This window comes from Mobula birostris, chromosome 26 (genome assembly GCF_030028105.1).
Source record: "Mobula birostris isolate sMobBir1 chromosome 26, sMobBir1.hap1, whole genome shotgun sequence".
Taxonomy (NCBI): Eukaryota; Metazoa; Chordata; class Chondrichthyes; order Myliobatiformes; family Myliobatidae; genus Mobula; species Mobula birostris.
Window position 1 is genome coordinate 3,526,302 of NC_092395.1, and position 12,011 is coordinate 3,538,312.

Below are 12,011 nucleotides of genomic sequence, written 5' to 3' on the forward strand. Positions count from 1 at the left end.
TTCTCCCTCTGTCCCTCTGACGATACACCTTGCCCATCCTCTGGGTTTTTCCCCCCTCCCCCCTTTCCTTCTCCCTGGGCCTCCTGTCCCATGATCCTCTCATATCCCTTGTCCCTCTCATATCCCTTGTTCAATCACCTGTCCAGCTCTTGGCTCCATCCCTCCCCCTCCTGTCTTCTCCTATCATTTTGGATCTCCCCCTCCCCCTCCCACTTTCAAATCTCTTACTAGCTCTTCTTTCAGTTAGTCCTGACGAAGGGTCTTGGCCCGAAACGTTGACTGTATCGCTTCCTAGAGATGCTGCCTGGCCTGCTGCGTTCACCAGCAACTTTGATGTGTGTTGCAGGAGTAACAATTATTTTGTTCTCCTTTACAGTTGTGTGCTGAAAATGACATTAAACAATCTTGAATCTTGGATAGTATTTTTCTAGTGCTAAATGATGGGCCTCATTACATTTCCTTTGCTGTTTCATGGTCTGTCAACAAGAAAGGAATGGATTATTTCTAGGGTGCACATATATCACTGGAGACAAGGCTTGGCTGGATTTTCACCTTTCTTATTGCAAGTCACAGTAGTTGGGGCTTAATTTATTTATTCAGCAATACAGAGCGGAACAAGCTCTTCTGGCCCAATGAGTCATGCAACCCAACAACCCACCCATTTAACCCTAGTCTAATGCAACGACAGTTTACAATGACCAATTAACCTACTGACCAGTATGTCTTTGGAATGTGGGAGGAAACCAGAACACTCATGAGGAGAACGTGCAAACTCCTTACAGACAGAGCTGGATTGAACTCCGTACTCCCGAACACCCCAAGCTGAACTCTGCAACGCCCCGAGCACTAACTGCTACGCTATCATGAGATCAGGCAGGGAAGGGAGGGTTGAGGTCAAAGATGGAGAGAGCTGATTTATGATCACATTAAAACAGAAACACTCAGCAGTTCAGCGAGCATCCATAGAAAGAGAAACTTAACATTTCAGGTCCAGGATCCTTTCGATGCTGTCTTTCAGAGAGTAAGGAGAAGGAGCTGAAAATACAACTCTTCATGCTCCCCACGTTTTTTCCACTTGCAATATAATTTGTCTTCATAACTCTCACTGGAGTGCTGGTTACTCAGCTGTGAACTCACACAGACATTAGTCCTTTGTAACTTCGCTGCAAGAGATTGTGTCGGATTGTGGGGAGTGGAGAGGAGTTCCATTTGGCCTTCAGTATGGAATAAACAGAAAAGATACCAGAGTAGTAACTGAGTCGGAGAAGTAATAATGATGCTCAAGCTCTAATCTCTGCCTGTTCAATGTGTTCCAGTCTTGGGTCTTTTGCAATGTTGTTATTGTTCTCAACTGATAAACTTAGTTTGTGTTTTAATCATATCAAAATCCTCTTTTCTTTTGCCTTTCTAATTACGAATGCCCTCACATACCTGGTCCGTTTGCCTTATTAAACAATAGATTATGTAATTAGAATAAAAATGTCTCTGACCTAGAAACCATCTATTTTAAAATTTACACATGAAAGCAGGGCACATTCTGCTCACTGAATACTCTGAAGTTTTCTTTTTTTAATTTTATTTGTTTAGAGACATAGCACAGAACAGGCCCTTCTGGCTCAATGAGCTGCATTGTCCAGCAACTTATCTATCCAAAACTAGCCGAATCACAGGACAGTTCACAATGACCAACTAACCCACTAACGGTACGTCTTTGAACTTTAGTTGAGGATGAATGCGTGCAGGGGTGCTAGGTAACAGGGTTCCTTGTTTCCACACTCTATAACTCAGTGACTATATGATTCAATTCAAGTTTACTTATCACATGTACATTGAAACAACAAACACACCTGATACTGTGCTGGGGGAAGCCCGCAAGTGTTGTCACACAGTCCAGCCAAAATTCCCTCTAATTTTTTTTACAGCTGCGCAGCTCAACTATTTCTCTGAGCGGGAAATTTTTGCTCAGCTGAAAACTGCGTGGCACTTAATTTTTTTAAATATGCATACTATGAATATTTAGAATGATAATTGAAAAAAATCACTTACCTTTGATTTTATTTATTAATTGAAGGGTATTATAAAATGCAGCACAACAAAGAAAATCTTTCACATTTCACAAACTTTTCTGGCTGCGTCCATTTCCAGCTGTGCAGCAATGAAGGCTAGGTGCGTGGGAGCATTTCAGTTACCATGCAGCCACGCATTTGCGCAGCTTAGAGGGAACAGTAATTCCAGCGCCAACATAGCATGCCCAGAAGGCTCAGCAGAACAGTGCAGAACACAACAAACCACAATGCAACAACAGCAAAACAAGCCCGGTTCCTCCCTCCCACCCTTGCACATAGACAGTACTCTAACCCCAAGCCTCCAGCAGACTCGGATTCTGACTCAGACACACAGACATTGGGTCTTCAAGCACCCCAGTGAGCTCAGAGTGATTTCCGGTGCTCCGGGACTTCTGGGCTTCAGACTCAATCCTCGACATTGACTTCAATATCCTGGATATGATCTGAAATTGAACTCGACCAGCCAATAAATACTTTTGTACAGGAGTAGCTCAAGAGTTGGGTGTTCTTAAATAATTAACCTTCTCCTGAAACCCTAAAGCTTTCCCAACATCGATTAGTTGATTTCATCCGTGAGAAAACTTTCCATTCTTCACCTGAAACTTTTGTTTCCACCATTGTCACATTATGAGTGCAGTGTGTGTCATATTCAAACTATACCATCATTACTTGGGGTGGCACATTAGTGTAAGTGGTGGCTTGGTAGCATAACAGTTAGTGTATCACTTTACAGCACCTGTGATCACTGATCAGAGTTCAATACCCACACCTGATTGAAAGGAATTGGTATGTTCTCCTGTGACCGTGTGGATTTCCTCCACGTGCTCTGCTTTCTTCCCACATTCCAAAGACATATGCTTTAAGGTCAGTGAATTGGGACTTGCTACATTGGCGCCAGAAGTGTGGCACCACTTATGGCTGCCCCACGCAACCTTTGCTAATTTGATTTTACGTAAATGATGCATTTCACACTATGTTTCCATGTTTTGACCTACATATGACAACATTAATCTTTCTTCCTTTCAACACACATCAAAGTTGCTGGTGAACGCAGCAGGCCAGGCAGCATCTGTAGGAAGAGGTACAGTCAAAGTTTCAGGCCGAGACCCTTCATCAGGACTAACTGAAAGAAGAGCTAGTAAAAGATTTGAAAGTGGGAGGGGGAGAGGGAGATCCAAAATGATAGGAGAAGACAGGAGGGGGAGGGATGGAGCCAAGAGCTGGACAGGTGATTGGCAAAGGGGATACCAGAGGATCATGGGACAGGAGGCCCAGGGAGAAAGACAAGGAGGAGGAGGGAACCCAGAGGATGGGCAAGGGGTATAGTCAGAGGGACAGAGGGAGAAAAAGGAGAGTGAGAGAAAGAATGTGTGTATATAAATAAATAACAGATGGGGTACGAGGGGGAGGTGGGGCATTAGCGGAAGTTAGAGAAGTCGATGTTCATGCCATCAAGGTTGGAGGCTACCCAGACGGAATGTAAGGTGTTGTTCCTCCAACCTGAGTGTGGCTTCATCTTTACAGTAGAGGAGGCCATGGATAGACATGTCAGAATGGGAATGGGATGTGGAATTAAAATGTGTGGCCACTGGGAGATCCTGCTTTCTCTGGCGGACAGAGCGTAGGTGTTCAGCAAAGCGGTCTCCCAGTCTGCGTCGGGTCTCGCCAATATATAGAAAGCCACATCGGGAACACCGGATGCAGTATATCACCCCAGCCGACTCACAGGTGAAGCGTCGCCTCACCTGGAAGGACTGTTTGGGGCCCTGAATGGTGGTAAGGGAGGAAGTGTCAGGGCATGTGTAGCACTTGTTCCGCTTACAAGGATAAGTGCCAGGAGGGAGATCAGTGGGGAGGGATGGGGGGGGACGAATGGACAAGGGAGTCGCGCAGGGAGCGATCCCTGCGGAAAGCGGGGGGGGGGGAGGGAAAGATGTGTTTAGTGGTGGGATCCTGTTGGAGGTGGCAGAAGTCACGGAGAATAATATGTTGGACCCGGAGGCTGGTGGGGTGGTAGGTGAGGACAAGGGGAATCCTATTCCTAGTGGGGTGGCAGGAGGATGGAGTGAGAGCAGATGTACGTGAAATGGGGGAGATGCGTTTGAGAGCAGAGTTGATAGTGGAGGAAGGGAAGCCCCTTTCTTTAAAAAAGGAGGATATCTCCCTCGTCCTAGAATGAAAAGCCTCATCCTGAGAGCAGATGCGGCGGAGACGGAGGAACTGCGAGAAGGGATGGCATTTTTGGGGATGGCCTGAAACGTCGACTGTACCTCTTCCTAGAGATGCTGCCTGGCCTGCTGCGTTCACCAGCAACTTTGATGTGTGTTGCTTGAATTTCCAGCATCTGCAGAATTCCTGTTGTTTGCGTCTTTCTTCCTTTGTAGCTTTCTATTACTTGTTCAGGTTATTTCGACAGCACCTCCCAAATCCACAATCTCGACCCTCAGATGTGGCAATGGCAGCAGCAATGTGATGAAGCCCAATAAATAACCACTCCAAGTTATCACTGTTCCTTCCGCATCACTGGGTTTAAATGGTATGGTGGTTGTCCATCATATCCAATGATGACAGGAAAACCGTGTGGGAGAGTTTTTAAAGTGGAACAGCCATTGCAGTGGGGCAGTTCTACTCTCCTGACCTCAGAGGTCGGGTCCAGAGGTATGAGTAGCCATTACAGCTTCCTTGGTTACAGTGGATGACCATGTGCCTTGCAGAATCACCTTCCTGGCCACTGGATCTCGCTATGGATCACATCCACTCTGTCCATCAGAGCTGACTTCACATGGTAGGACAGGCGTGTCCCTATCTCATCAGGGTATGATGCCCGCTAGCTACCTTGGCAATGAACGCTGATTTTCTAATCGATGCCCAGATTGACTAGTCATTGTGTTCCTGGTCAGATAGTGAGATGAATCATCTAACAGGGGCATTGACTACCTCAGGCCAGGGTTGTAGGAATGGGATTTTACTGAGAACACAAGAGAGTCTACAGTTGCTGGAAATCCTAGACAACACACACAAAATGCTGGAGGAACTCGGCAGGTGAGGCAGCATCTAAGGAAATGAATAATCAGTTGACATTTCAGGCCAGGATAAAAAGGTGTTTTTTTTTCTTGCCATCACACACAAAATGCTGGAGGAACACAGCAGGCCAGGCAGCATCTATGGAGAGTCAATGTTTCAGGCCGTGACCCTCATCACAGCTAGAAAGGAAGGGGAGGAGACCAGAATAAGAAGGTGGGAGAGGGGAAGGAGAACAAGCTAGAAGGAAATAGGTGAAACCAAGTGGGGTATTGGAGGGGGAATGACGCAAGGTGCTGGAGGGTGGTAAGTGAGGAGAAGAGATAAGGAGGTCAGAGTGGGGAAATGAAGAAGAAATAAGGGGAGGGAATAAAACTTGCTCGAAGTTGGAGAAATCAATGTTCATGCCGTTAGGTTGGAGGCTCCCAAGAAGTAAGGTGTTGTTCCTCCACCCTGAGAGTGGCCTCTTTGTGGCGGAATCTATGGAAATGTATATACAGTTGACATTTTGACTGAGAACTTTACTTCCTCAGGGGGCTAAAGAAATTTGGCCCTGTCGCCCCACGCCGATTTTTACTGATGCGCCGTAGAAAGATACAACCATAAGGCTCAGATGCAGAGTGAGGCCATTTGGTCGATTCAGTCTATTCCACTATTTCATCATGGCTGATTTATTTTCCCTCTCAATTCCATTGTCCTGTCTTCTCCCCATGACTTTTGATGCCTTGACTAAGCTTTGGTTGCTCTTTCCACAGAAGGGAAATCACATTTAGGTGATAAAGATTCATTGTAGAGTCACTCTGTGGAAGCAGTCAAACTCCCTGGAGATTTACTCATGCCACACTTCTCTAATAGATTTCCAGACATAATACCAACATTCCAAAAAAAAAGTTAAACTGTTTTTATCTCATAGCTACGATTTAATTGGTAATATGTTGAAATTAGAACTGTCATTCATATTTTTAATCATCACAGACTGCTGAAGGTTCCAGAGCATATCTTCCAGCGCTGTCTGTGAACTAATTTACCCACAGGCCTCCAGTAAGATTAAATCTGAAAGGATCATCTTCACCTTTAGTAGATTAAGCTTTAGATTTCCTCTCAGCGCGGTTATAAATTCATTGTGGATCTAAAGATATTGAACTGCAGAAGTGAGCATAAAGGTAATACTGGTGGAGTTTTCAGTTGGCTATGTTACAGCTATATTGCCCGTGATTAGTTCTGACTGTAGGTGTGTGTGTGTGTGTGTGTGTGTGTGTGTGTGTCTCAGCAGTCGATCTACACTGCACATGAATGCTTCAATTACAGCTGTCCCTTCCTTTTGCAGGGTTGAGGAGAGACTCATTTTGTTTATAGGAATTTGGACAGTGAGTCAGGGCCAGGCAGGTTCGGGCTAGAGCACTCTTTTCTATGCCATGGACTCCACCGTTAACCAAGGGGCCCTTGGACCCCAGGGTGGGAACTCTGGGCTAGAGGAAAGCAAGCCAAGCTCAGTTTCAAAGTCTAGAGCAAGTAATTATTGGTTCAAGATTCAAGATTCAAGATTGTTAAATATCATTTCCTATATACAAACGTACAAGTGTAAAGGAGAACAAAATAATCGTTATTCCGGATACGATCCAGCATATAAAACACACACTAAGACAAATAACACAATCATTAAGACAGGTGCATGGATTGGAAAGGTTTAGAAGGTTCAGGACCAAACGTTGGCAAAGAGAACTACCTTGAATAGGGCATCTTGGTCAGCATGGACCATGAGGCTGAAGGGCCTCTTTCTGTGCTGTATGATCCTTTGCCTCTATGACTTACAAGACCACATGGATGAATAACAGTGTAAAAGAGCGACAGTGAATGGAGAAGGGAACAGACAACAAGTGCCCTGACGGCAGGAGAGTCTATGATAAGAGAGAATGTGAAGAGATTAGAAAAGTCAAGAACACAATTAGTAAACTGAAGAGGAACCATGAATCAGAATTCGAATCAGGTTTAATATCACTGGAATATGTCATGAAATTTGTTGTTTTGTGGCAGCAGTTCTTCTAACTATGTCTGGAGCAGTCTGTTGTATGGAGTCGAATCGTGGACCTTATGCAAGGAAGCACAATGACCACTGGAGGCATTTGAAATGTGGTGTTTAAGGAGAACGCAGAAAATTAGATGGGCGATGAAGGTCAGTAATATGGAAGTGTTGAAGGGAGCGAAGAGAGAAAAGGAGTTGCTGAAGAATGTGCAGAAAAGGAAGCTGGAATATGCCGGGCACTTGTTAAGAGGTGGTGGACTGCAGAAATTGTGATTGGAAAGGACGATAGAAGGAAAGAGGGAAAGAGGGAGGCAGTGAACCACTTGGTATGATAATGTGAGGCAATGGACTGGGTTGAGTTATGCTGAGGCCAGAAAAAGAGCACAAGTTTGAAGAAGATGGAGGTGCATAGCTGCCAACCCTGGATTCGGAACGGCACCCACTGACTGGCTGACTGGCAGCAGTTCATTGCAATACGTAATAACAAAAAACTGTAAATTACAATAAGAAATATTTTTAAATAAATAAGTAGAGCCAGAAGAGAGAAAAAATAGTAAGGTAGTGTACATGGATTCATCGTCCATTCAGAAATCTGATGGTGGAGGGAGAGAAGCTGTTCCTAAAGCATTGAGTGTGTGTCGTCAAGTTCCCGTACCTCCTTCCTGACGGTAGCAATGAGACACGGGCATGTCCCTGGTGATGGCGTCCTTACTATTGGATGCTGAATTTTTGAGGCATCGCCTTTTGAAGGTGTCCTCGATGCTGGGGAGGCTACTGCCCATGACGGAGCTGGCTGACTTTACAATTTTCTGCATCTTTTGGTGATCCTGTGCAGTGCATCGAATTAGAATGCTCTCCACGGTGTATCCGTAGAAATTTGCAAATGGTTTTGGTGACATACCTGTACCCAGTGTCCTCAAACTTTTGATGAAATACCACCGCCATTGTGTAATTGCATTGTAACACCCTGGTAAGGGTTTCACTGCCAATGTTGTAGGGTACCTCATTGTAATGGTCTTTCTGTGGAAGCAGTGTTTGGGTTATGGTTAAAGAAAACGGGTGCCTAGGAGTGTGAGCCATCCAGTCATGAGAGAAGGCTGGGGAAGTGCTTTATTTTAGTGCTTGGGCTTTGTGTGAGCTTTGGTCTTTGTGTGGCGGGAGATGAAGCGAGAAGACACTGGAGAGAACTGCTCATAGGATTCAATCCAGTGGGGACCATGATTTGATGGAGCAAGGTGTGAGAGTCTATTGAGGATCGGTGAATATGACTTTTGGAAGAGTTGAGCTCCAACTTGTGCATATTAGACTGTTTATTAATAATGGACCAATTTTGATTTTTTCTTTCTTTTCTTTACTAACTCTTTAGTTAAGTTAATATTCATAAATATACTTCCTTTAATTATATGCAGTGTGCAGTCTGTTATTTCCTGGCAACAGGCTGTAACGGGGCAGCAAATCCCACAGCATTCACACAAACTGGGGCTTGGATGGGAGAGACAGCCCAATCTTACAGATTTGGTGGGACTGGAGTGTGTATACTCTAGGCATACAAGGCCAGAAAACCGGTGGGTTTCTCAGCGCTGAGCTGGGAGACTGCCAGCGAGGGCTAGCGAGCTGTGTCCTGAGATGCCCAGGAAGAAAGAGGGTTCAGCATCAATACATTGGACCCAAGATAGATCTTCAGAAATGTTGACACCCAGAAACTTGTTCCAGGTTGAGAAACAGTTATTATCTCTCAAACATCAGACTCTTGAACCAAAGGGGGAAATTTCACTCTTCTTCCCTTGGCCCATCAATGAAATATTCCCACAACCTATGAACTCACTTCCGAGGACTCTTCATCTCATGTTCTCAATATTTATTGTTTATTTATTGATTATTATTCTTTTTTTGGTTTTTGCCCAGTGTGCTGCCTTTTGCACACTGATTGAACACCCAGTTGGTGCGGTCTTTCATTGATTTTGTTATGGCTATTATTCTATTATGGATTTATTGAGTATGCCCACAAGAAAATGAATCAGGGTTATATATCCCCTCCAGTTCGCCTACCAGCCCCAACTAGGAGTTGAGGATGCCATCGTCTGCCTGCTGAACCGCGTCTACGCCCATCTGGACGAGCCAGCGAGCACTGTGAGGGTCATGTTTTTTGACTTCTCCAGTGTGTTCAACACCATCCACCCTGCTCTGCTGAGGGAGAAGCTGACAGCGATGCAGATGGATGCTTTCCTGGTGTCATAGATTCTTGATTACCTGACTGGCAGACCACAGTACGTGTGCTTGCAACACTGTGTGTCCGACAGAGTGATCAGCAGCACTGGGGCTCCACAGGGGACTGTCTTGTCTCCCTTTCTCTTCACCATTTACACCTCAGACTTCAACTACTGCACAGAGTCTTGTCATCTTCAGAAGTTTTCTGATGACTCTGCCATAGTTGGATGCATCAGCAAGGAAGATGAGGCTGAGTACAGGACTATGGTAGGAAACTTTGTCACATGGTGTGAGCAGAATTATCTGCAGTTTAATGTGAAAAAGACTAAGGAACTGGTGGTAGACCTGAGGAGGGCTAAGGTACCAGTGACCCCTGTTTCCATCCAGGGGGTCAGTGTGGACATGGTGGAGGATTACAAATACCTGGGGATACGAATTGACGATAAACTGGACTGGTCAAAGAACACTGAGGCTGTCTACAAGAAGGGTCAGAGCCCTCTCTATTTCCTGTGGAGACTGAGGTCCTTTAACATCTGCTGGATGATGCTGAGGATGTTCTACGAGTCTGTGGTGGCCAGTGCTATCATGTTTGCTGTTGTGTGCTGAGGCAGCAGGCTGAGGGTAGCAGACACCAACAGAATCAACAAACTCATTCGTAAGGCCAGTGATGTTGTGGGGATGGAACTGGACTCTCTAACGGTAGTGTCTGAAAAGAGGATGCTGTCCAAGTTGCATGCCATCTTGGACAATGTCTCCCATCCACTACGTAATGTACTGGTTGGGCACAGGAGTACATTCAGCCAGAGACTCATTCCACTGAGATGCAACACAGAGCGTCATAGGAAGTCATTCCTGCCTGTGGCCATCAAACTTTTACAACTCCTTGCTTGGAGGGTCAGACACCCTGAGCCAATAGGCTGGTCCTGGACTTATTTCCTGGCATAGTTTACATATTACTATTTAACTATTTATGGTTTTATTACTATTTAATTATTTATGGTGCAACTGTAACGAAACCCAATTTCCCCCGGTATCAATAAAGTATGACTATGACTATGACGATGACATGGTGACCTATATATACTTAGGTAATAAATTTACTTTGAACTTCGAACTTTCCATTGCTGATCCCTGAGATCTGGTGTGTGTTCCATCGACTTCCCCTTCCTGAAGTCCACAATCAATTCCTTGGTCTTGCAGATGCTGAGTGCAGGGTCGTTGTTGCAACTCCACTCAATCAGCTGATCTATCTCACTCCTGTGTGCCTCCTTGTCATCATCTTGAAATTCTGCCAACGGTCGTTGTGTCAACTGCAAAAGTATAGATGACTTTTGAGCTGTGCCTAGCCACACAGCTGTGGCTGCAAAGGGAGTAGAACAGTGGGCTAAGCACACATCCTCGAGGTACACGAGTGTCGATTGTCTGCAAGGAGGAGATGTTATTTCTGATGCACACAGACTGTGGTCTCCTGATGAGGAGGTCAAGGATCCAGTTACGGAGGAAGGTACTGAGGCCCAGGTTTTGGAGCTTGTTTAGAACTGAGGATATGATGGTGTTTAACACTGAGCTAACCAGCAGCCTGACGAAGGTATTTCTATCTTCCAGGTGATCCAAGGCCGAGTAGAGAGCTAATGAGATTGCATTCTCTGTAGACCTTGTATTATGGTGATAGGCAAATTGCAGTGGGTCCAGGTCCTTGGTAAGGCAGGAGTTGTGCTAGCCATGATGAACCTGTCAGAGTACTTCACCACGGTAGATGTGAGTGCAACTGAACGGCAGCCCATTGAGATAGCTCACCTTGCCCTTCTTGGGCACTGGTATGATTGTCACCCTTTTGACGCAAGTGGGAACCTCGAACTGCAGTGGTGAGAGATTGAAGACGTCCTTGAACACTTCTTCTAGTTGGTTGGCACATGTTTTCAATGCCCTACCAGGTACAGCTTCAGTGCCTGACGCCTTGTAGGGGTTCACCCTCTTGAATGATGTTCTGACATCGTCCTCTGAGACAGAGATCACAGGGCCACCAGATGCTGCAGGGATTTGCACAGGTGTCGTTTTATTCCCTTTTTAAAAGCACCTATAAAAGGCACTGAGGTCATCTAGAAGCAAAGCAACACAGCCAAGTATGATGTTAGGTTTTGTCTTGTAGGAAATAATGGCCTGCAAACCCTGGCAGAGCTGATGTACATCCAATTCCATGAAATTAAATTATTAAGAAACATAAAACAAAATACTAAAATATCTTATAGATACATCAATCAAAAAAGAAGCAATACACCCAAAATGCTGGATCCTCCATCTATGGAGAGGAATAAACAGTCGATGATGTGGACCGAGACCCTTCTTCAGGACTGGAAAGGAAGGGGGCAGAAGCCGGAATAAGAAGATGAGGGGAGTGGAATGAGTCCAAGAAGGCAGAAATAAACCTTTCTCCAACTATTATTTTAATTTATTTTGAGAAGGTGACTATGAGCAGACAAGGATCCTCCTGCCACTGAGCTGAATAGTTCTGTGGAGGAGGAGGAGGAGGAGGAGGAGTAGGGCCTTTGTTGGTCGGATGTAGTGTCCCAGCTGTCTACATTGTTCGCGCAGCACTGCCAGTCGTTGGGGAGGCCAGGGCAATATGACATGGAGAGCTGTTGCCCATGCAGTAGTTGCCAGCCAATGTTAAACTCAATATAGGACTGCCTTAG